The sequence below is a fragment of the Danio rerio genome, chromosome 10 (assembly GCF_052040795.2).
Source record: "Danio rerio strain M-AB ecotype USA chromosome 10, GRCz13ab, whole genome shotgun sequence".
NCBI lineage: Eukaryota > Metazoa > Chordata > Actinopteri > Cypriniformes > Danionidae > Danio > Danio rerio.
In genome coordinates this window covers 31805001-31827500 of record NC_141030.1, presented here as the reverse complement: position 1 = coordinate 31827500, position 22500 = coordinate 31805001, and the positions used below count along the sequence as shown (strand labels likewise).

Genomic DNA, 22500 nt, shown 5'->3' with positions numbered 1-22500 from the left:
AGACCCTAATACTATCCTTTATAGCTCCTTTTATATATGCTCCTTTTTGAACCACAATATATTAATACATATTCTTCTGTTCTTGTACCTTTTTGCAAAATACACCCACAAAATCATTGAGATTTTTGGCTCTTTTTAAATCAACAAGTAAAATAATGGAGTTGCTAAATAAACTCGATTCTGAAAAGCTGATTTCAAAATGCATCAATTTTTTAATTATTATTTTCATATGTGGTTTTTAATCAGATAAAACTCAACTTTTTCATTTAAAATATTATAATTTCTTAATAAAAAGTGTGCAATCTTAGGGAATCAACTACGTCGGTGGCGCTGATCAATCCACAATAATTTAGTGGCTGCAGTTTATTTATAAATGTATTTATTTATAGAAATAATGTGAATTTAAGTAGGTAAATTTAAAATAATAATATCAACAACTAAATCATATTGGGTGCCCACGGGGGTGGTCAGAGTATACACAAGGGTGGTCGTAGCCACCCCTGGCCATCCCTTGGGGCACCCCTAAATGATTACTGCTGCTTGTTCAAACTACATGTTTAAAATGAGCTGAAACAACACAATTCTTGTTATTTCTTTAACTAATTTATCTGTTTTATGTTCTGTCGACTTAAAATTGTAAACCATTAAGTTAACTTAAGTTGGGAAAACATATAGAAATTGTGTTGGTCCATTTACCTGGTTAGAGGATTTGTAGTTCCCTGTATGCTTTTAATGGGATTGAAATAGAAGAAGGAAATGTTGACAATAAAAGCAGTGTCAGGTGTTTAAACTAATAGAAAGACTTATTAGAGTTTAATCTTTACTTTAGTTTGAAGATTTAGAAGATGTTCATGTAATTTTGTTTTAACTTTAACTTTGTTTTAATTTTGTTTTGAGATAACCACCTTAATTGCAGAAGCACCCATGCTTTAGGTGTTGGCAGCTTAATTAGCAAAAATGCAGTTTTTTGCTTTGACTCTCAATCAACTATAAATGTAACTCATGAAAAATGGTTCTTTTATTTAACTTTGGATAACTACAAATAAAACTAAAAGACTTTAAAATGAAGGGCTGCATAGTGGCGCAGTGGGTAGCACGTTCGCCTCACAGCAAGAAGGTCACTAGTTTGAGCCCCGGCTGGGTCAGTTGGCATTTCTGTGTTTGCATGTTTTCCCCGTGTTTGCGTGCTGATTGGCTGACGCGAGTGAGCAACCCCACTGAAGCGGCTCCGATGAATCCACACAACCACAGTGTGAATGCGGTGTGACCTGTAACAGAACAGATTACAAAGGCAGGAAAGGCAGGTTTTTGTGTTGGTGCATAAAAATGTTTTTGGAGCTTCGTATGATTACACTTGAACCACTGAATTAACATGGAACGTTTTGGTTCCTTTCCAGACTTTGCACATTTCTGGATCTCTGTCAATGAAGGCTGAGAGAGCTCTCAGATTTCATCTAAAATAACATAATTTGAGGTTTCAAGATGAACGAAGGTCTTTGAGTATAGAAACATTGTGAGAGTGAATAATTATTAGTTTTCACTTTTGCATGAACTAACCCTTTAATGTCGCAGGCCTATTTTTCAGCCAGAGGTCATGGACAGTTGTTTAGACACAGCATCATGAATTCTGTCAATAGCAACAGATTAAAACCTGACTGGCTGTGCTAGAAACCTCTTAACGAGCCTTAGATGGATCCTCCATAATGATAATAATCCAAAACAAACACCAGAATCGATGCAAAAAATGGGTCACTGAACACAAATGTAAGTTTCTTCTATGATGAACTGAAGAGGAAAGAGCACCAACATGGATCAGAGATTCTGTATAGAAAACTGCTCTCTAATCTCTTTCCAGGTTTCCTCCAACTTCATCGGGGATTATGGGATTTAGAGCTGTTATCTGGGCAAATGGAGTTGCAAAAAGTACTAAATAAAAAGGGTGCCAATCATTTTTACCAATATTTATTTGCAAAATAAGATTTCCTCTTTATTCTCCAGTGTTTTATTTCAGTGAAAGGTTAGATTTTTGTGACCTTTTTGAACAAAAGATAAAAAGGATAAACGATGTTTACTTTCACAGCCTTCTTTGCTCACATTTACCAAGGGCGCCAATTATTATGACCATGAGTGTATGTTGTGCACTTGTTTAAAATGCTTTCTCAAACGCACTCGAACAGCAGGTTGTGAGTAATTGTGTCTTTAGAGAGCTGCTTGAGCAAGTGTACAGTGATTTACATGGATCGATATTCCAGCGCAGGTTTATTTTAACAGCTGCATCAAACAGGATCATTCCCATGGATGAGAATGCTTTATGTTGTGGTGTCTTGACAGTCATTAAATAGTACATGTTTTACTCCTTGTGCTGGACAGGACTGTAATGGAAAATGAGCTCAGCAAACTGGGGTAAACACTTTTGGGAGTGATGCTCTCAATACACTCCTGTGATATAGCAATTAAGAAATGCGTTATGCCAATAAATAAATAAGTAAATAATCGATGCTGTTTTTCAGCAGAAGTTGACATTTATCATACACCTACTCCCTATTTGTTTTTCTAATAGCAATAATAATAATAATAATAATAATAATAAATTATATCATATAAAATTCTATTAAAAATATGATCATTTTATTATGTTTATAAATAAAATACGATTTGTTCATTGGCATATGCAAAATTGTTATTTAATATTTAAATCGTTTGTTCAAATTTAAATAAATGTATTCTAATAATAGCCTGTGTTTATTTAGGTCATTTAGAAAACATTATGTATGATCTTTACATTAATAATGGAACGGTTTTAGTTTGATATAAGTTGTTAATGCTTCCAGCTGTAAAAGAGTACCCCAACAATGACTGAAGCCACAATGATTAGATGCTTAATTAAATAAAATTTTAAAGTATTGTTTATTAACAAAAACAGTTTATACTTTTCTGTTTTTCTGTAATATTTTTATGATATACAATATAAATACAGTACACAAACAAACTTATTGCATTTAAAAAAAATAAAGAATTACAGAAATATTTTAAAATAAATGTTTTACCTAATTAAAAATGGTAAAAATAGTAATTAAAATAAACAACAGTTTAACAGCAAATACCATACTGCTAGTGAGAAAGTGAATTAAGCTCGCTAAACAATACTGGGTGACGTAGCATATCTCTATTATCAACACAACTAGAGATTCCTGTTAATGCATATGTCTGCTGTGTGATTGGCTCTTCAGTATCGAAAGATCTTTAAGAATATTTAAGAATACTAAAGATCAATATTGAGTAAAAATGTCCATAGCCTATCATCGTTATCAACATACATTTTATTGCGATTTAGTAAGATATCGTTTATCGGTCCAGCCCTATTTAAATTGAACTAAATTAATAATAAAAATGAATATAATTAATTTATAATCAATTTATTGTTCAAATTTAAATACATTTATTACAATAATAGACCTGGGATTTAGGTCATTTAGAAGATATTATCAAAACATTATCATTAGATTAATAATGGCAATGGTTATATTTAAATTTGCCTAATTAATGTAAATAAATATAATATGTCAATGCAATTACAGTATATTTAATTTAAAAGTTATTTGCTATTTTTCATTAAATTAATACAATAAAAAAAAAAAAACAACCCAGGCTCATTCTGAAAACGTACTGCTTTATCCATTTCTGTAGAGCGTACTTCTGGCTACATAATTTGCGATCTTCAGAAATGTATATTGGGCTACATTTTTTAATATGTTGCAAAAATCTATTTTAAATTAAAGAAAATCAAAAAATGAATATTCATAAAATAAATATGACTCATTAGTATAAAAACAAATGTGATTAAATGTGAAATAATCTGAAATGTTAACATATACATAAAAAAATATTTAATTACATTAAAATGAACATGTAAATGAATGTGTAAATGCATTCATTCATTCGGAAACAATGTAGTAATATAATTTCCAAACATTATAGTATTTAATCAATTAATAATATTATTTTTCTTTATACAAAAACGTAATTTTGTACATATTTTACATTTTAGGATTGGAGTTCCTTGCACAAGGATGATCATATTTGGTTCTCTGTGGTATCTAAAAGACTGAAACTCTCTGATTTAGGAGATGCTCAGGGGATATACTTATGCTCCCTTTAAAAGCTGCCTCTTGCTGATGTTTCCCCTTTGGACATAAGTATAAAATAAGAGATCCACTGGTTCCTCCATCAACCCACATTTGCCCTGCATTTTTCCAGTGTAAGTGACAGAAGCAATCTCAGCATATACAGTATAGATTTAGCCTGCTGGATGCTTTATTTACGAGCGGCACAAGAGCAGCACTGCGTCCCATTTGTTTCTTGTCATTTCACTGTCTGCACAGTTCAGATGCCTTTATGTTCTTTTAGGAGTGATTCAGTTCCTGGTAAACGGCTTTTACTCTTACTGTCGGATGCAGGAATGTATTGTGCTCCATAAAAGAAGTGAATTTATAGCATATTTTCAGCTCCTAGTTGTTGTTTTTTGCAGAGTCACTTTCACAGTAATATAACATTCCTGCGCTAAAAAAAAGTGATTAGCAGGAAGAAGCTGGTGCAGGGTTTTTTAATGAATGCCTGGCTGGATTTTTTTGGTGTTTTTCATTTTTTATCTTATGAAAGCTTTTCTCAATCCCTTTGTGTTCTTTTCTTTCTGTTTCGGCACTGATCTCTTTTGAGTGCAAGGTAAATTCTATCTAGTACTATGAAATATGCAGTCGTGGGGAAATATACAAGAAAAAGGTTAAACATGCTAATAACATGTTCACAACTTACAATTTTGTGCTAACGTAGTGTTAAAAATGCTAGAAACATTCAATTTAATGCTAGCAAAATATTAAATATGTTAGATTAAACTTTCTAGCAGTGCAAATTCTTGTTAGCAGAAAGTTGCATGCTAGAATCATGCTAGCAACATGCCAATTTACGTTTGCAATGTGATAAACATGCTAGAAACATGATAATTCTTGTTGACAACATAGATTAAAAATGATAATTAGCATTATAAACATGCTATGCCATGTTATACCATATTACACATTATCACATTATATGTGCATAAAACATGCTTTAAACATGTTTATTAATGTTAGCAACATGCTACACATTGTAGAAAAACACTAGCATCATGTTGATCCATCTTAGCAACATGTAGTAACATGTTTCATTTTCTAGAAACATGCTAGCAACAAACCAGAAACATGATTGATACATCTTTGCAATATGATAATTCATGCTATCAACATGCTAATTGGTGCTATATTTTATATTAAAACATATTACAACATATTACAACAAAAAAAAAATGATTAGCCAGAAGAAGCTAGTTTAGCAATTTAAAAGTTTATTTAGTTTGTTTTCTTGAAAAAGTTAAATTATGCTAGCCATAGTTTAAACATAGCAAAAAATATGTTAGCAATATACAAATTAATTTTAATAATATATAATGTCAGAAACATTCTAGCAAAATAGTAAATCATGCTAGCCATATGGTAAAACAAGCTAGAAATATGGTAATAACATTCAAATTAATATTAGAAAATTGCTAAAACATTATATGTGTGTTTAAAAATGCTAGCATTGTGTTAATCCATCAACATGTAGTGATATGTTTTACATTATAAAAACATATTAGCAATATAATTATATTAATATAATATATTGAAGAAATTGATTTGCCAGAACCTACTTCATCAATTTAGTTTTTCCTCGTTTAGTTTGTTTTCTCTTTAAAAGGTTAAATGATGCTAGCCATATGTTAAACATGGTAGCCTAAAAACATGTTAGCAATGTTAATGATAATAATTTAGAAATAGAACAAGCAACCAAAATAGTCAATCATGCTAGCAAGATGTTAATATATGTTCGCCATATAGCAAAACAAGCAAGAAATATGGTAATGACATGCCAATTAATGTTATAAAAATGCTAAAACTCGGTGTGTTAAAACATGCTTGAAACATGTTAATTGATGTTAGCAACATGCTACCCATTGTTGAAAAATGCTAGCATCATGTTAATCCATCTTAGCAACATGTAGTGACATGTTTTACATTCTAAAAACATGCTAGCAACCTACCAGAAAGGTGCTAACATCTTAGCAGTGTAATAATTTATGCTATCAAGAAGCTAAAAAATGTTGGCAATGTGTTAATACAACTAGAAACATGTTTTGCTTATTACGCTAAAAACATGCAAACTAATGCTCTGGGTTATATGTTTTTTCTTAAAACAATTATTGTCTCTATTTTTTTTATTTTATAATTAAATTCTTTAAAAAAACTTAGTACTAAGTTTGGTGAACTGAACAATTTTAGTACAATCTACTTAAGTTCTCAGTTTGGTGAACTGAACAGTTTAAGTAAAGTCTACAAAACCGGCAAGTTAAATAAACTTAAATATGCAAGCTTTGGGAGACTCCATTACTCAATTAAACTGAGGCAACGAGTTTACTCAATTAATTTAGTTCAGTCAACTTATTAGGGTTTTCAGTGTACAAACTAATACTTCATGTTATTTCTTTACCATTGTCATTTTATTCATTAAATCTGTTCTTCAAGAAAAAAAAGTGAGCTATGTGTTAAATATTAGTAACATGCTAATATATGCTAATTCATGCTAGAAAATGATATAAACATGCTAAATAATATTATAACATGTTAGCACCAGGCTTATCAGTGTATTAACTACGAAAGAAACATGTTAGCAATGTGTCAACCATGCTAGGAACATGTTAAAACATTAAAATGATTATCTGCCAGATGCAGAGATGTTTCATACACATAAAAGGCCTGGTGTGAATTTCTAGCACATGCCCTGCTACTAGTTGCCATTCTTCCACAGTCGCTCTCCCAGCAAAATAACAGGTTTCTGAGTTCTCCTCTAGTTCACAGTTTTCTCTCTCTCTCTCTCTCTCTCTCTCTCTCTCTCTCTCTCTCTCTCTCTCTCTCTCTCTCTCTCTCTCTCTCTCGCTGTCTCCCGGCACCGAGTCCCACTGGGAGCGTGTACTTACAATATTTGACTGCAGGATAAGATCACTGTCTGCCAAACACAACTGCAAGTCTACCATGAAACCAAAGCTACGGACTTATCAAGAAGTTGAAAAGCAACAAAAGAAAATAAATAAAGAAAGTGGTGCCTGCAAATTAATTTCACCCCAGCATGACGCCACAGCGCACAGGAGAGACTCGAGACTTTAGGGTTCGACAGGAGAAGAAATACGGGTGAAATAGAAAGAAAGACAGGCAGAGACCGAAAGAAAGGAAGATATTGAAAGGGAGAGACTTTTTCCTTTGTGTCTGTTGAGTGTGAGACGAGGGGCCGAGGGCACCGGGGGGTCGAGTTCGTGTATGTTTGTGTGTGTGTCGTGAGGAGCCGCAGACGTTGCCCGCTGGGGGTCTGAGACGGAGTTGAAAGGAGCGATTCCCTGTGTGTTCAGAGAAATAGCTCACTCTTCATTAATTATGTATTTCTCCCATAGAAAGCCTGGCAAAACTCACTCAGACATCTAGCACTAAGCCGGCTTCCTGTAGCTGGTAATGGGACATCAGGAAGGGGAAGAAGAGGGGATCACAACAGAAAAATCTGAAGGTGGAGAAAAGTGACTTTGCTGCTTTTTTTAATGCATGGTGACTGACAGGTAATTGGAATACATTTTGTACATTCATTCATATATTCATTTTCTTTTTGACTTAGTCTTTTTATTAATCAGGGGTCACCACAGTGGAATGAACCGCCAACTTATCAAGCATATGGTTCATGCATTGGATGCCCATCCAGCTGCAACCAATCACTGGTAAACACCCATACACTCTCATTCACACACATGCACTATGGGCAATTTAGCTCACCCTTACTTGTAGGAGAGACCAGAGCACCCAGAAGAAACCCACGCGAACACAGGGAGAATATGCAAACTTCACACAGAAATGCCAAGGGACCCAGCAGAGGCTCGAACCAGCGACCTTCTTGCTGTGAGGCGATTGTGCTACCCACTGCGCCACCATGACGCCCCACAATCTGTACTGTTGAATTCAATTTTAAATGAATTAGAAATTAATCATTTTTTATTTTTTATCATTCTACTTATTTAGTTGTTATTTATTTATGCATTATATATCGCATATTAAATTGCACAATATTAATTAACTAAACAATTTTACAATGTAATTTCTACAGTTTTATTTGATTTAATCTAAAGAAAAATGACCTAGCCTGCATTGATATGAGAAAAATGCAGGGATAAAAATCTGCCCACATTTATGAGTTATGTAATGCCGCTTGACAACGGAGTTGCGGATCCAAATGCAGGGTTTATTACACAGAGAATGGTCAGGCAGGCAGTCACACAATTAGGGGTAAATGGTAACAAACAGGCAAATCCTGAAGAGTGGTCAATCACAGACGAACGGTCAGTACCGGCGCAAACAACGTAAACAAACAGAACAAAGCAGGGGTCAAACATGGCAAGGTAAAGGAAACACGTCTTATGTCACAAACAGTAAAACAAGACTCAGCGACTGGTGTATGTGTGTCTGTGCTGCTTTTAAAGTCCATGTAATCAGTTCAAAACAATCCTCCGGGTGTGTGTGTGTGTGTGTGTGTGTGTGTGTGTGTGTGTGTGTGTGTGTGTGTGTGTGTGTGTGTGTGTGTGTGTGTGTGTGTGTGTGTGTGTGTGTGTGTGTGTGTGTACTAAAAACAGGAACAGGTGTGAGTGTGTGGTGTATGACAGGATTTGTAGTTCTTTTGCTGGTGGATTTGTAGTTTTCCAGCGATCTGTTTGGACTATATATATATCTGATGATTGTGACAGCAGGGAACAAAAAAATTAAGTGTAATTTTTACGGTTTAATTAAATTAATTTATTTATTTTATTATTATTATTATTATTATTTTATTAATACAAAGAAGAATGACCTAGCCTGGATTTATATTATGAGAAAAATGCTGGGATAAAATCTGCCCATGGATCAAATATTTAAAGTGGAATTTTTTACAGTTTAATTTAATTTGATTTATTTATTTACTTAATTATTTATTATTTTTATTTTTATTCAAAAGGCAAATGACTTAGCCTGCATTATTATGCAGAGATAATATTCAGTATGAGCAATATGCAGAGATAAATGTGCAGAACAATTATGAAAAAATGATATTGCCTGCATTGATATAATGATGTGTTATGCAGGGTACAACATTTTAATGTGCATTTCCTACAGTTTTATTTTATTTTATTTCAATTTTCCTTCCTTCAGCTTAGTCCATTTATTCATCAGGGTCGCCACCACAGAATAACCGCCAACTTATCCAGTATATGTTTTACACAGCAACAGCACTTCCAGCTGCAACCCAATACTGGGAAGCATCCATACACACTATTTCACACACAAACACTACGGACAATTTAGTTTCATTCGTTTCACCTATACTGCATGTCTTTGGACTGTGGGGGAAATTGGAGCACCCAGAGGAAACCCACGCGGACATGGGGAGATCATGCAAACTCCACACAGAAATGCCAATTGACCCAGCTGGAACTCAAACTAACGACCTTCTTGTTGTGAGGCGACAGTACTAACCACTGAGCCACCATGTTGCCCTTTATTTTATTTTATTTTATTTTATTTTATTTTATTTTATTTTATTTTATTTTATTTTATTTTATTTTATTTTATTTTATTTTATTTTATTTTATTTTATTTTATTTTATTTTATCCAAAGAAAATGACTTAGCCTGCATTAATATAATGAGAAACATGCAGGGATAAAAATACACACACAGTTATGCAAGGGTATAAAACAGCTCAAAAAGTTTTAATGATGCATCATCAGAGGCCACAAAATGTGCAACAGTGCAAAAAAAGGTGTGAAAGTGCAAAACGTTTTTTCAATAAGCCCTTCAAAGTTCAACAGTGCACCTGCTATGGCAAGCCATTTTTATTCATTTTAAGAATTGAGATTTCTTGTAATGAACAATTCAATTCTTCAGTCAGACCTGCACTCTAAACACCCAAAGAAAACTCCTATGGGCATCCCAATACAGTTACAAAATCTCAATATACAGACTATACAGTGTTATATGTTTTTATAATGGGAAACATGCTGTACCATATTTTACAGTTAGAAATTACTCTGAAATCTTAGTATAATTTTAAGAAAACAATGTCCTGTCTGCACGAAAAAAAATATATTGCAAGCAGTTCCACCATACAAAACCCCCCTGTGTACCATCAAGCTGTTTAAAAAAAAAACAGCTGAGAAGATGAAATCTTGTTTGCTTAGAGGTTATTAGTGCTGCAGCCTGTGTGTGACTACAGTATGCTGGCCATTGCTGAAATCTGGCTTAAGTGTGTTTCTGTTTCTCTGAGCTTCTTTTCATGCTGGAATGTGTGAGTGCACGAGCCCTTAAGCAATATTTAGATTTTTAATCAGTCTGTAAGATTGAAATCACCAGAGCCACCATGTTAATGGTTTGATCTTGTGGATATATTTGCAGTGGCTCCATGTTTAGGAGAGGAACTTTTCCAAAATCTTGACTGTTGGGACTGCACTTAAAAACACTGATTATCACATAATAAATCTGATTCACTGCTTTTACCAAGCACAAGGATGCACATTTTGTGTTTTGTGAGGACTTTCATTTGAAGGAGCTATCAAACAAAGATACAAGTCCTGATTGCATTTTAAAGTGACAGTTTTTTAAAATACAAATTGACGTTCATCTGCTTTGAATATTTTATTTTATTTTATTTTATTTTGTTTTATTTTATTTTATTTTATTTTATTTTATTTTATTTTATTTTATTTTATTTTTTTATGTTTTAGCATGGATTTTACCACATACAAATAACATCAATTAGGATGATGTTAGATGCTTCCAGTATTTATTTTCTACATTAAAAAAGAAAATAGTATTATTTGACAGGACATTGGGTGTTTCCAGCTACATTCAGCATAAATTTTACTATTAAAATTACTATTAAAATTATTCAGACATAGTTAGCTGCTTCTGTATTTTAATATTTTATTATAATATATTATATTATATTATATTATATTATATTATATTATATTATATTATATTATATTATATTATATTATATTATATTATATTATATTATATTATATTATATTATATTACACTAGCAGGTAAAGTCAATAAAATACATAGAAAAAGACAGTAAAATCAGTCAAACAACGCCATAAAGATACATATAGATAAGACACACACTTATACTATATATTTATCAAGTAGGTATGTATATTAGTATCAAAGGTGACTTTACTCATCCAGTTATTAAAGCAGCTTACAGTAGAGTGCTATGCTGCAGCGCTGATATGAGCATGCATTATTCATAAGCACTGAGCAGCTGTGTAAATTGCTTTGCCAGGGTGCATGTTGAAACAGTTTATGGTATATCTCTCCATGCCTAATGTTATAATACCCATATTGATTCCAACCGTTTTCAATTTTACATGCGCACACACACACGCGCACACACATACACACACAAACACATAAGATAGCGCATCTCTTCCACATCCTCCACTGAGAATATTACAGTTTATCATCAATGTTTATCACACACTTGTCGCTCTTTATAGCTCTTTGTGTTAACAGCCGTTGCATCGTGCTGTTTGCTATTGCAGCTTCGCTCTGTCCTGCAGCCTGGAGCACAAGAAGTGTTTCGCTGATATTTTGTGTGTACTGGACTGCCTGATAAGAGTCTGTCTGTCACACACAACAACACATGCTCCGTGTACAACTTTATAAAAATTGTCGGAAATATATAGTGTAATGCAATGTACTCTTGGTTGTGCGATTTTACAGTCTGTAATATGATGTGCTTGCAGTCTGATTTGTAGTGTTCTAATGCAACATTACAATACTTTTAGCAAGATGTCGACTGTTTTACAGTTTTCATTACAGTTTTTAGCAGGTTGTTAACTGTTTCAATTTTTTATTAAAATGATAGTATTGTTTAGGGTGATGTTGGGTGTTTCCGGTCATATTTAGCATAGATTTTACAATTAAAATTGCAATAATTTTAAGAGGAATGTTGGGTCATTTTTAGCAATGTTTTTAACATTAAAAATATGATTTTAAGGGTGGCACAGTGGCTCAGTGCTTAGCACTGTTGCCTCACAGCAAGATGGTCACTGATTCAAGCCCCTTTTCTTTGTGGAGTTTGCATGTTCCCCTCATGTTACCAACTTGCCGTTGGTTTCCGCCGGGTGCTTCAGTTTTTTTAATTGGCCGTGTTGTATGTATGTGAATGTGTTTCCTAGAACTGGGTTGCGGCTGGAAGGGCATCCACTGTGTTAAACATATGCTGGATAAGTTGGCAGTTCATTCCGATGTGGTGACCCCTGATAAATAAAGGGACTAAGCCTTTTTTGGGGGATATTGGGTGTTTTACGGTCATAATGAGCATGCATTTTACCATTGAAACTAACATAAATTAAAAAAAAAAAATTAAATAGTAATTTAAATAGATCAAATAAGATAATTACAGTGACTTATTCATCCTCCAAAAATGACTATTTTAATTACAGTATTTTGTAGGATGTTTGATTTTTCCAGTTGAATACAGAAAGTAGCATTTTTGTGTGATTTTTGATGTTTCCAGTCATATAAACCATTTGTTTTTGTATTAGATCTGCTATATTTTTTGCAGGATGTTGATTTTTTTCAAGTTACACATGTCTATTAACCAAATATACAATATTTCTTTAGCAGTATGTTGAATGTTTCCAGTTGTATGCTTTTAATTTAACAATATTTTTAGCATGATGTTTGGTGTTTCAAACAGTATTTTATAATTAAATATCCATCATTTTCAGTCATTTTCAGCATAGACTTTACCATGAAAATTACTATAATTTTAAGAGTTATGTGTTTTTATCATAATCAGCATGCATTTTTAACATTGAAATTACAGAAGCATTTTAATGGATTATTTGTTTCCAATTGTATTCAGCATGTATTTTAACAATAAAATTACTATATTCTTAGGTAGATGTTAGGTACTTCCAGTTTATTTTATAAAAACGACGTTATTTAGCAGGTTGTTATATTTTTCTACTCATTTTGAGGATAGATTTTACCATTAAAATAACTTGTTTTTTGTGTAAGACATTTCCAGTCTTATTCATCCTGTTTTGTACCTTTAAATTTACAATAATTTTGAATACTTGAATGTTTCCAGTCATTTTCTTCATGTATTTTACCTTAAAAAGATCCAATAGTTTTTAGAAGGATGTTAGGTGCTTCCGCTGTCCTGTAAAGTATATTTAGCGGGATGTTGGGGTTTCCAGTTCATACATTTTACCATTAAAAATTACAATAAAGGGATGTTAATGAGATGATGCCAACCACAGAGCACTTCTAGAGTTATCCATAATCCTGGACCAGGCCGTATCCTGAGCAGATGCTGTGGCAGTCATGGAGGAATGGAGAGCATGAAACTGAGTCCCAAAAGACCCAGTGACAGACGAATCTCCGCATTAATCCCATGGGCCTGCCTTATCACACCCACCGCTGACCTATTCACACCTGCAGCTTCTCCACGATGGACGTCCAGTGTTCTCCAGCCTCCGGCGCCTAGACTGCAGCTCTGCACAAGAAGTTTGGCCAGAGGAGAAATGGTCATGGCCATCTGAGCCTGGTTTCTCTCAAGGTTTTTTTTCCTTCACTTTCATTAATTGTTCCTCGCCACTGTCGTCACTGGAATGCTTGGTTTGGGACTTGTGGAGCTGCACATGGATTTGCTCTTTAATGTTTGGACTTTCAGCAGTAAAAATGAAACCACACTGAGCTGAACTTCAACTCTGAAAACTGGACTGACACAGTTTCAATTTACTAGAAATTTTCACTTTTCGGCAGGGTGTTAAATGTGTACAGTCATATTGTATTTTACCATTAAAATTACAATATACAATACGTATCCCACTATACTGCCAAATAAAACCATCTTCACAATCATTCAGCATGTCTCTCATGTCATAATCCAGCTCATGTCCTAACCTGTGGCCCAGTCCTCAATGTTTTTCTCCTGTCCTTATGGAGAACTTGGCAAGGACACCTCTGCCCACTGTCTCATGTATAATTGGCAGCGCCCCTGTACCCATAACCCAAGGTGAAAAGTGCACTGTGAGCAGCCTTTGATTTAAGAGAGACCCACGCTTTTCATTTGTCATTGATTCTGTCCTGTGAGACGAGCGGATTGTGGACGTCTCAGCATGTTTGGACGTCTGCAGGCTTGCTGAGGTGATGCTCACACACTGTTATTTCTGGATATCAGAGAGCGCTTGATGCGGATCTGTATACACGGCCCCCCCAGAGAGTCAGTTGTCAAAACGTCAACAAAAAAACTCTAAATTTGAGCTTGTGCTATTTTAATATGTTTTACTTGACATCTTTCTGCGGCTTATCTTTATATTGTGTTTGTCATGTGTGTTACAGATTTGACTGAACGCGGGGGCAATGCGAGGATTTTAGTCTTTAGGGGCTCGATCCCCTACCTGAGCATCTGTTGATGGAGCTCGCAGGAGCATGTAAAAGGTGACAGCTTTTTAATATAAGTATTAACCTTACATGTGTTTGTCAGTATGTATGTCAAAAGTTTTTAATTCATGTTTTTGTCTATTATTTTTTCCAAGGCTGCAATATATATGGCGGCTGAGAAAGGTTAACGTGCTGCAGTTTACAACACATGCAATTACAAATTGAGTCCAGCATATTTTGCAGTGTATGATATTTTGTATCTTTGATCATATAGTGCTCAGCATGAAACAATTATTGATTTTTAGCAATTTCTCAGTAAATACAGCCAATAACATCATAATTTGTTGCATTTTGACAACATTTTTTTATAAAGTTATATACAGTAAATTAAAATAAGTGGGTATCGCTTCATTTTGATGATCCCTTTAAGACATTTTGTTGATATAAGTTGCATTGAAACTATTATTAGATTCATTACAATTCATTAGAGTTGTAGTAGACTGTAAGGTTTAGGTTAGGGTTAAGGTCAGTCTGAAGAGTGTACTTGCAAAGTTTCTTATAGTCAGCTGAAGGTCTGCTGGTGGAGCTGTGTCAGCAGATATTAAGCAGACAGTCTACTAATACTCTAATGAGAATTAGTTGGGATGTGGATGCAATGTAACTTATAGTCAAAGAAATGTGCGAAAGTGACCATCAAAATAAAGTAATGCCAAATAAGTGTTTGAGTATTTAATATATTTAGGAATAGAAAGATAATACATTTAAATGCAAATAAGTTATTGCAAAAAATATACATTGTTAACAATTTCCTGGACAATCTACAATAACTTACTAGCAGCTGTTTACCGGTAACTTACTGTAAATTAATTACAGCAAAAATACTGTATTTACATTTACAGCACCATTTATCTTGTTTTATGTAGTTACAGTATTGAATATCTTTACTTTAAATTGTAATTAAATACAATTAAATACTGTGTAATTTAGAAAAATATTTAGCAGTATTTATACCAAAATGTATATATATATTTTTATGTTTCTGTAGATTTTTCCAGTTTATTCAAATTTTATTTAATATTTTTCAGTTACATATTAATTTGGGTGTACTAATTTTTGGTATGATGTTAATTGTTTTTGTTAGATATGTTCCAGTTTTAGATTTGGTATTGACTAATCTATATGCACCAATTATGGTAAAGCTCGCTATATAAAACATGAATTTAAAGAGAAATCTGTGAGATGTACTTATTTATGCTGAGCACTGCATTTATTTGAAATATTCATCTTTTTTGAAAATTTCTTTACTGTCACTTTTGATCATCTTCATGCATTGGTCTGCACCAGTGTTGGGGAAAGTTACTTTTAAAAGTAATGCATTACAATATTGCTTTCTTGGTTAAGCTTAATCTCTTTCAGAACTTTCTCTTTATTTAATATAGGAGCCTTGCAATTAATAACCTACACATTTATTTACCTTTAAAAAACACAAAAAATTTAAATTTTGGATGTTATCTGAGAACTTTCTCATCCCAGAGCTCTATTTGCCATATATGCAGGCTATTGAAAGTTTAAAGCAATGTGTTTGCTACTTCTGTAATATTTGTCTTAATTAAAATCATTGTCCAGTGAGACAGCAATCCCCTTTTCATTTACTTCGAAGCGTTCAAAATAATGAACACATTCTCTCATTGTGTGTAGGATTCAATGTGACTTGTAAAAGTAATGCGTTACTTTACTCGTTACGTAACTCGCGTTACTTGTATTGCATATCCTCAACACTGGTCAGCACAACTCAATGTAATTATTGATTTATTTGTTTGATATACTTAGTTATTCATGCACTGATATATATTTTTATTATTCTTGTTTACTTCAGCAATATTTTCCTTAATTTGACAGGACTTAAAAGGCATTCCTCTTTTAATGCAATAAATAAACTTTATTTTGTAAATTCATCCTCAGCTGATTGCCCCTTTCATCACAATAATTCAATTTTGGTAGACATATTGTGTCTTTTTCTAAGTGTTGATGTGTTTATTGGTAGGAGGAATGACAGAGTGAGCCGCCATGCAGGTCAAAGTCTGTCTGCCATCCAGAGCTGTTTCTGCTGACTCCTGCTTTTCACCAGCAGAAAACACAGCGCAGCCTTTCATTAACTCTCTATTCATATTGAATTTATTAATCTCACGCTGTTTCTGCAGCTTAACTAAAAGAAGCCGTGATGCCGCCGCTTTTCATCCATCTGCCGGAGGAGAGAGAGAGAGAGAGAGAGAGAGAGAGAGAGAGATGTGGTTTCTAACAGTCGACTGCAGGGAGAGGGAAAGTGTGTCAGATTATTTAGCGGCAGGGATGTTCGCTTGTGTCGCCGGGAAAGACAGCAGCCCTGCAGAACATCAGGTGTACAACAAAAGCATCTGTCATGTCTGCATTTGTGTTGCGCGAACATTCCTGCTAATCTCCTGTGTGTTCAACAGTGCTTTCTAGATTTGGCCTTAAACTGTGTGCCGTGGATAAGCACAAGCACAAACACTGGCTCCTCGTGCTAAGTGACGGGTCAAGATGGAATCTGCAGAGACTTCCTGAGCTGATTTGAGGATGAAATCTGCAGAATGTGGTAAAATGTGTCAAACAAACCTGATGTATTATGCTGTGCATGAACACTCACCGGCCACTTTATTAGGTACACCTTGCTACTGGGTTTGACCCACTTTTGCCATCAGAACTGCTTTAATCATTCAGGGCATAAATTCAACAAGGTACTGGAAATATTCTTCAGAGATTTTGGTCCATTTTGACATGATCGCATCATGCAGTTGCTGCAGATTTGTCGGCTGCTTATGCATGTTGTGTTACTTGTACGAATTTGTACTAATGGGCCCAAAGTGTGGCAAGAAAATATACCCCAGATCATTACACCACCACCACCAGCCTGAACCGTTGATACAAGGCAGGATGGATCCAAGCTTTCATGTTGTTGCCAAATTCTGACCCTACCATCCGAATGTCGCAGCAGAATTTGAGACTTATTAGACCTGGCAACATTTTTCCAATCTTCTATTGTACAATTTTGGTGAACCTGTGCGAATTGTAGCCTCAGTTTCCTGCTCTTAGCTGACAAGAGTGGCAACCAGTGGTCTTCTGCTGCTGTAGCCCATCCACCTCAAGTTTGGACGTGTTGTATATTTAGGGATGCTCTTCTGTATACCTCAGTTGTAATGAGCGTATTTTCTCTTTTTTTTACTTTTCTCTGTAAACCTTAGAGATGGTTGTACGGGAAAATCCCAGTAGATCAGCAGTTTCTGAAATACTCAGTCAAAGTCACTTAAATCACCTTTCTTCCTCATTCTGATACACAGTTTAAACTGCAGCAGATCATGTTGACCATGTCTGCATGCCTAAATGCATTGAGTTGCTGATTGGCTGACTAGAAATTTGCGTTAACGAGCAGTAATAAAGTGGCTGGTGAGTGTTTATTCATTCATTCATTTTTTTCCAGCTTAGTCCCTTGATTAATCAGGGGTCCCCACAGCAGAATGAACCACCAACTTATCCAGCATGTTTTACCCCGTGAATGCCCTTCCAGCTGCAACCCAACTCTGGGAAACACACATACACTCTCACATTCACTCACATACAGGAGCACCCAGAGGTAACCCACGCCAACTGACCCAGCCAGGGCTCGAACGAGCGACCTTCATGTTGTGAGGCGATCGTGCTACACACTGCCCCACCGTTATGCCCGGTGAGTGTATATTTGTAACTAAAAGTGTTAGGGTCAATAACATGAGGCTCATTCGTCAAATTTATTGTTCTGTCTATCAAATTATTAATCTTTTGTCTTGATAATTTTTATATTTTATCCTTAGTGGCAATTTTTATAAAGCTAAAAATGACAATGAATATTTACTTACCTCTACTTGTTCCAAAACTATTTGTGTTTCTTTCTTCTGTTGAACACAAAGGAAGATATACTGAAGAATATTGGAATTTTTTAAATACCTGTAAATATATTTACTTTTGTGTTCAACAGAAGAAATAAATTACTAAAATTTAAGCTTGAGTCACTTGAGTGTGAGTAAATGGAGAGTTTAACAGTTCTATCAATATTTTGGTATTATTTGGAATATTTTTATGGACAGTATATACCCTCACCTGCAGTTTCGTTTAGCAAGACCTGTTAACAAAAAAAGCTCAACTGGTGATTTCTTACTCACCTCAATGGTTATATTTGAGCATATACAGGAGATAAACAGATCTCTGATCTGCATTAAATTACACAATAAACAAGTTTCTCAGTTTTGTTTCTGCACACTGAATTTTTGATCAGCAAACTTGTTATCAGCTTTGACTGATTTAATGTTACACCACCAAACCCATGTTATGTTCAGTAATTTTTAACTGAATTGCAGACAAAAGAGGTGTTTTGTTTATGTTGGGAAGGCTGCTTTATAGAGCGTGTCCTTGAAGTGTTGCCATGTTCACTTAAAGGGACAGGTCACCCAAAAATGAAATTTTACTCACTATTTACTCACCCTCAAATGGTTCTAAACCTTTATTAGTTTCTTCTGTTGAAGTTAAAAGAAGATTTTTTTAAAGTAAACTGAAAACCAGTGGACTTTCATAAAAGGAAAAACAAATAAAAATGATTAGAATGGTTGCAGGTTTCCAGCTTTCTTCAAAATATTTTCTTTTGTGTTAAACTGAGCAAAGAAAGTTAAGCAAATTTGGAACAAGTGAGTAAGGGTGAGTAAATAATGATACATTTTTCATTTTTGGGTGAAATATCCCTTTAAAATAATAAGTAATAGTTATTATTTATAAAAATTAAGTGTCTTAGGTGAAATCTGTGGATTTTTAAGTGGACTGATTTCGTATTATCTTCTATATATATATATATATATATATATATATATATATATATATATATATATATATATATAAATATATATTCGGTTTGCTTCTGTATTTATTTAATGCATTTTTCAGGAGTTGGTTCAGCAATTGTGACTTCTGTAAATTACTAAACCATGTGTGTACAGGACTAAGCGCTAAAAGCTGAACTGACAACCAAATTTAGCTTCAGTGTGTACGCTGCAAGTGTTCCTCCCTGCCTGAGTAAGTGAGATTGCGCTATATATTTTTTCTTGAGCTACAAGGCAGAAGACTAGTTCAGCTGAAAAGGTATTGAGCTAGACTGACACGATCTTCCACGGTTCAGAGGAGGTTTATGGTCTCCGTCTGTGGTCAGCAGGTCCTCTCTGCAAACACAAACAGCACTGGGCATTTTCAGAGATGAGAGGGCCAGAGATGCTTGTTCAATCCTTCAGTGTTTCTAAACAAGGACATCCAGCCGAGAGCTCAGCCAGGGCCACAATTACCCCCTAAATGACCCATTCAGTGGTTTGGAGCTCTTACCAAAATAACCGTGAACCCTTACTGTGTGCTCTGGTTGGGCTTGAAGAGCTAACAGGGTATTAGGCTGATTGTAGTGCTGGAGGAGGCGAGAGTCCCAGAGTCCTGCTCCAGTGCTGCTGATCCACACCTGATGATGGAGAAAACACATGCAGCTGAGATCTGGAGCATGCTTGAGTACCGTCATGAGTAGTGCTGCAGAGCATATTGAAAAATGATTGTTATTGTGATAATAGTATTTGCACTATTCATATAACAGAGAGGTGCAATAAATTACTTTCAAACTTTTTTGTCTTGTTCAAGTGGCAAACCACTTAATAATAAATTAAAATAATTTAGTGGATGGGTGACGCAATGGCGCAATAGGCAGTGCTGTCGCCTCACAGCAAGAAGGTTGCTGGGTCACTGGTTCGAGCCTCGGCTGGGTCAGTTCAGTTTGCGTTTCTCCCTGCGTTCGCTTGGGTTTCTTCCCCCACAGTCCAAAGACATGCTGTACAGGTGAATTGGCTAGGCTAAATTGTCCGTTGTGTGTGTGTGTGTGTGTGTGTGTGTGTGTGTGTGTGTGTGTGTGTGTGTGTGTGTTTGTGTGTGTGTGTGTGTGTGTGTTTGTGTGTGTGTGTGAGAGAGATGGGTTGCGGCTGGAAGGGCATCCGCTGCGTAAAAAAAAAACGTGCTGGATAAGTTGGCAGTTCATTCTGCTGTGACGACCCCCGATTAATAAAGGGACTAAGCCGGAAAGAAAATGAATGAATGAATTTAGTAGATGCTGTTCTGCTATTGGCTATACAAGAACTGAGCTGAAAATAAATACTAATGACGGGAGTAGAGACAAGAGAAGAAAATAACAACAGCCAATAAAAGCCAGGTTTTTATTCATTTATGTCTCATTCATTCATTTATGTTTTTATTTTTATGTCAGAACATTTATTATATCTTAAAAACGTATTTATTATTACTTGTATATTTTAGTATGGTCATTACGTATATTACATATATTTTCAAAAACTACTAACAACAGCTTTTTTTCAACTGGTAAATGTTATATTGCAAAAAAATATTGCTATCTCAATGCTAAACGGCAATATTGCATATTTTCCCAGTATTGTGCAGTGCTAGTCATGAGCTGTCAATTAAATAATAGGTTGCTGAAGCATTTGAACAAATGAGGATGTTAAAATGAATTGTTTTTTTTTTTCTGCCGATCCCAGACAAAGCAGAAAATAAGCTGAAGGAAAGTGAGAGACTTCATTTTTTTGGAAGATTTTCTTTAAAACATTTATTTTGAATATTAGTTTAAAGCTCGATCAACAAAGCTGTCTTTATTTTATGAAAATATATTTTTTTATTTTTGTAAAATATTATTATAATTGAAAAAAAATATTTAAATATGAAAAAATAACTCTTATATTTTTGTAATGCAAAATTAAATTTCCAGTAGCCATTTCTCCATTACTACTTATAATATAATATAATATAATATAATATAATATAATATAATATAATATAATATAATATAATATAATATAATATAATATAATATAATATAATATAATATAATATAATATAATATAATATAATATATTATAGTAAACGGACAGCATGGTGGCTCAGTGGTTAGCACTGTTGCTTAACAGCAAGAAGGTCACGGGATTCGAGTCCCGGCTGGGTCAGTTGTCATTACTGTGTGGAGTTTGCATGTTTTCCCCGTGTTGGCGTGGGTATCCTCCGGGTGCTTCGGTTTCCCTCACAGTCCAAAGGCATGCGCTATAAGTGAGTTGAATAAACTACAGTGGTCAGCATTTGAAATGGATCATCACCTTTCCTTTAACAAAACCCATTCTTTCAAGTTTGAAAAACATTTTTGATTCACTTCCAAAGTTGACTACTGTAAATTGGCTGTTGTGTATGTGTGTGAATGAGTTTGTATGGGTGTTTTTCAGTACTGGGTTGCAGCTGGAGGGCCATTCCGCTGTGGCAACCTCTAATGATTAAGGAGACTAAGCCAAAGGTAAATGAATGAATGGATGAATTAATGAATAATTAACATAATAGTAAATAAAACAATTAAAAATAATTAGCAACAAATCAAAATATTATAAAATATGCTTCTCCTTTTTGTAGTATTTTATGAATATATTATTATTATTATTATTATTGTAATCATGTGTAAATAATCCACTGAAGTTGGTTAATCAGCATAAGAAAGATTCATAAAAGATTATGTCACAGTAAAGACTAAATATAGCTATAATAGTTGAAAATATTTTTGCTATTACAGGAATAAATAAATAAAAGTTTATAACATATTAGCACAGAAATCGATTATTTTAAATGCCAATATTATTTCAGAACATTGCTGTTTTTGATTAAACAAATCCAGCCTTGAGCATAAGAGACTTTGACCTTTGACATCAACATTGACCTTTTTGACTCATAGGTCATGGTAAAATTAATAAATTGTAATATGTATGCATTGTACAATTTTTGTTGCCACTAAAATCCATATGTATGTTTGTGTGATAATTGTGAATGGGGGTCTGCATCTA

General features: G+C 34.2%; 1 long non-coding RNA gene across 1 annotated transcript in view; it reads left to right on the top strand.

Annotated features, from left to right (window-relative positions):
* Positions 1-16501, top strand: part of LOC141376390 (uncharacterized) — a 38595-nt gene extending 22094 nt beyond the window's left edge. Inside the window, exons 3-6 of the long non-coding RNA XR_015501294.1 lie at positions 7517-7675; positions 7748-7831; positions 14501-14599; positions 14698-16501. This is a non-coding gene — a long non-coding RNA (uncharacterized LOC141376390). The remainder of the gene's footprint in view (positions 1-7516; positions 7676-7747; positions 7832-14500; positions 14600-14697) is intronic.
* Positions 16502-22500: the final 5999 nt, after the last annotated feature.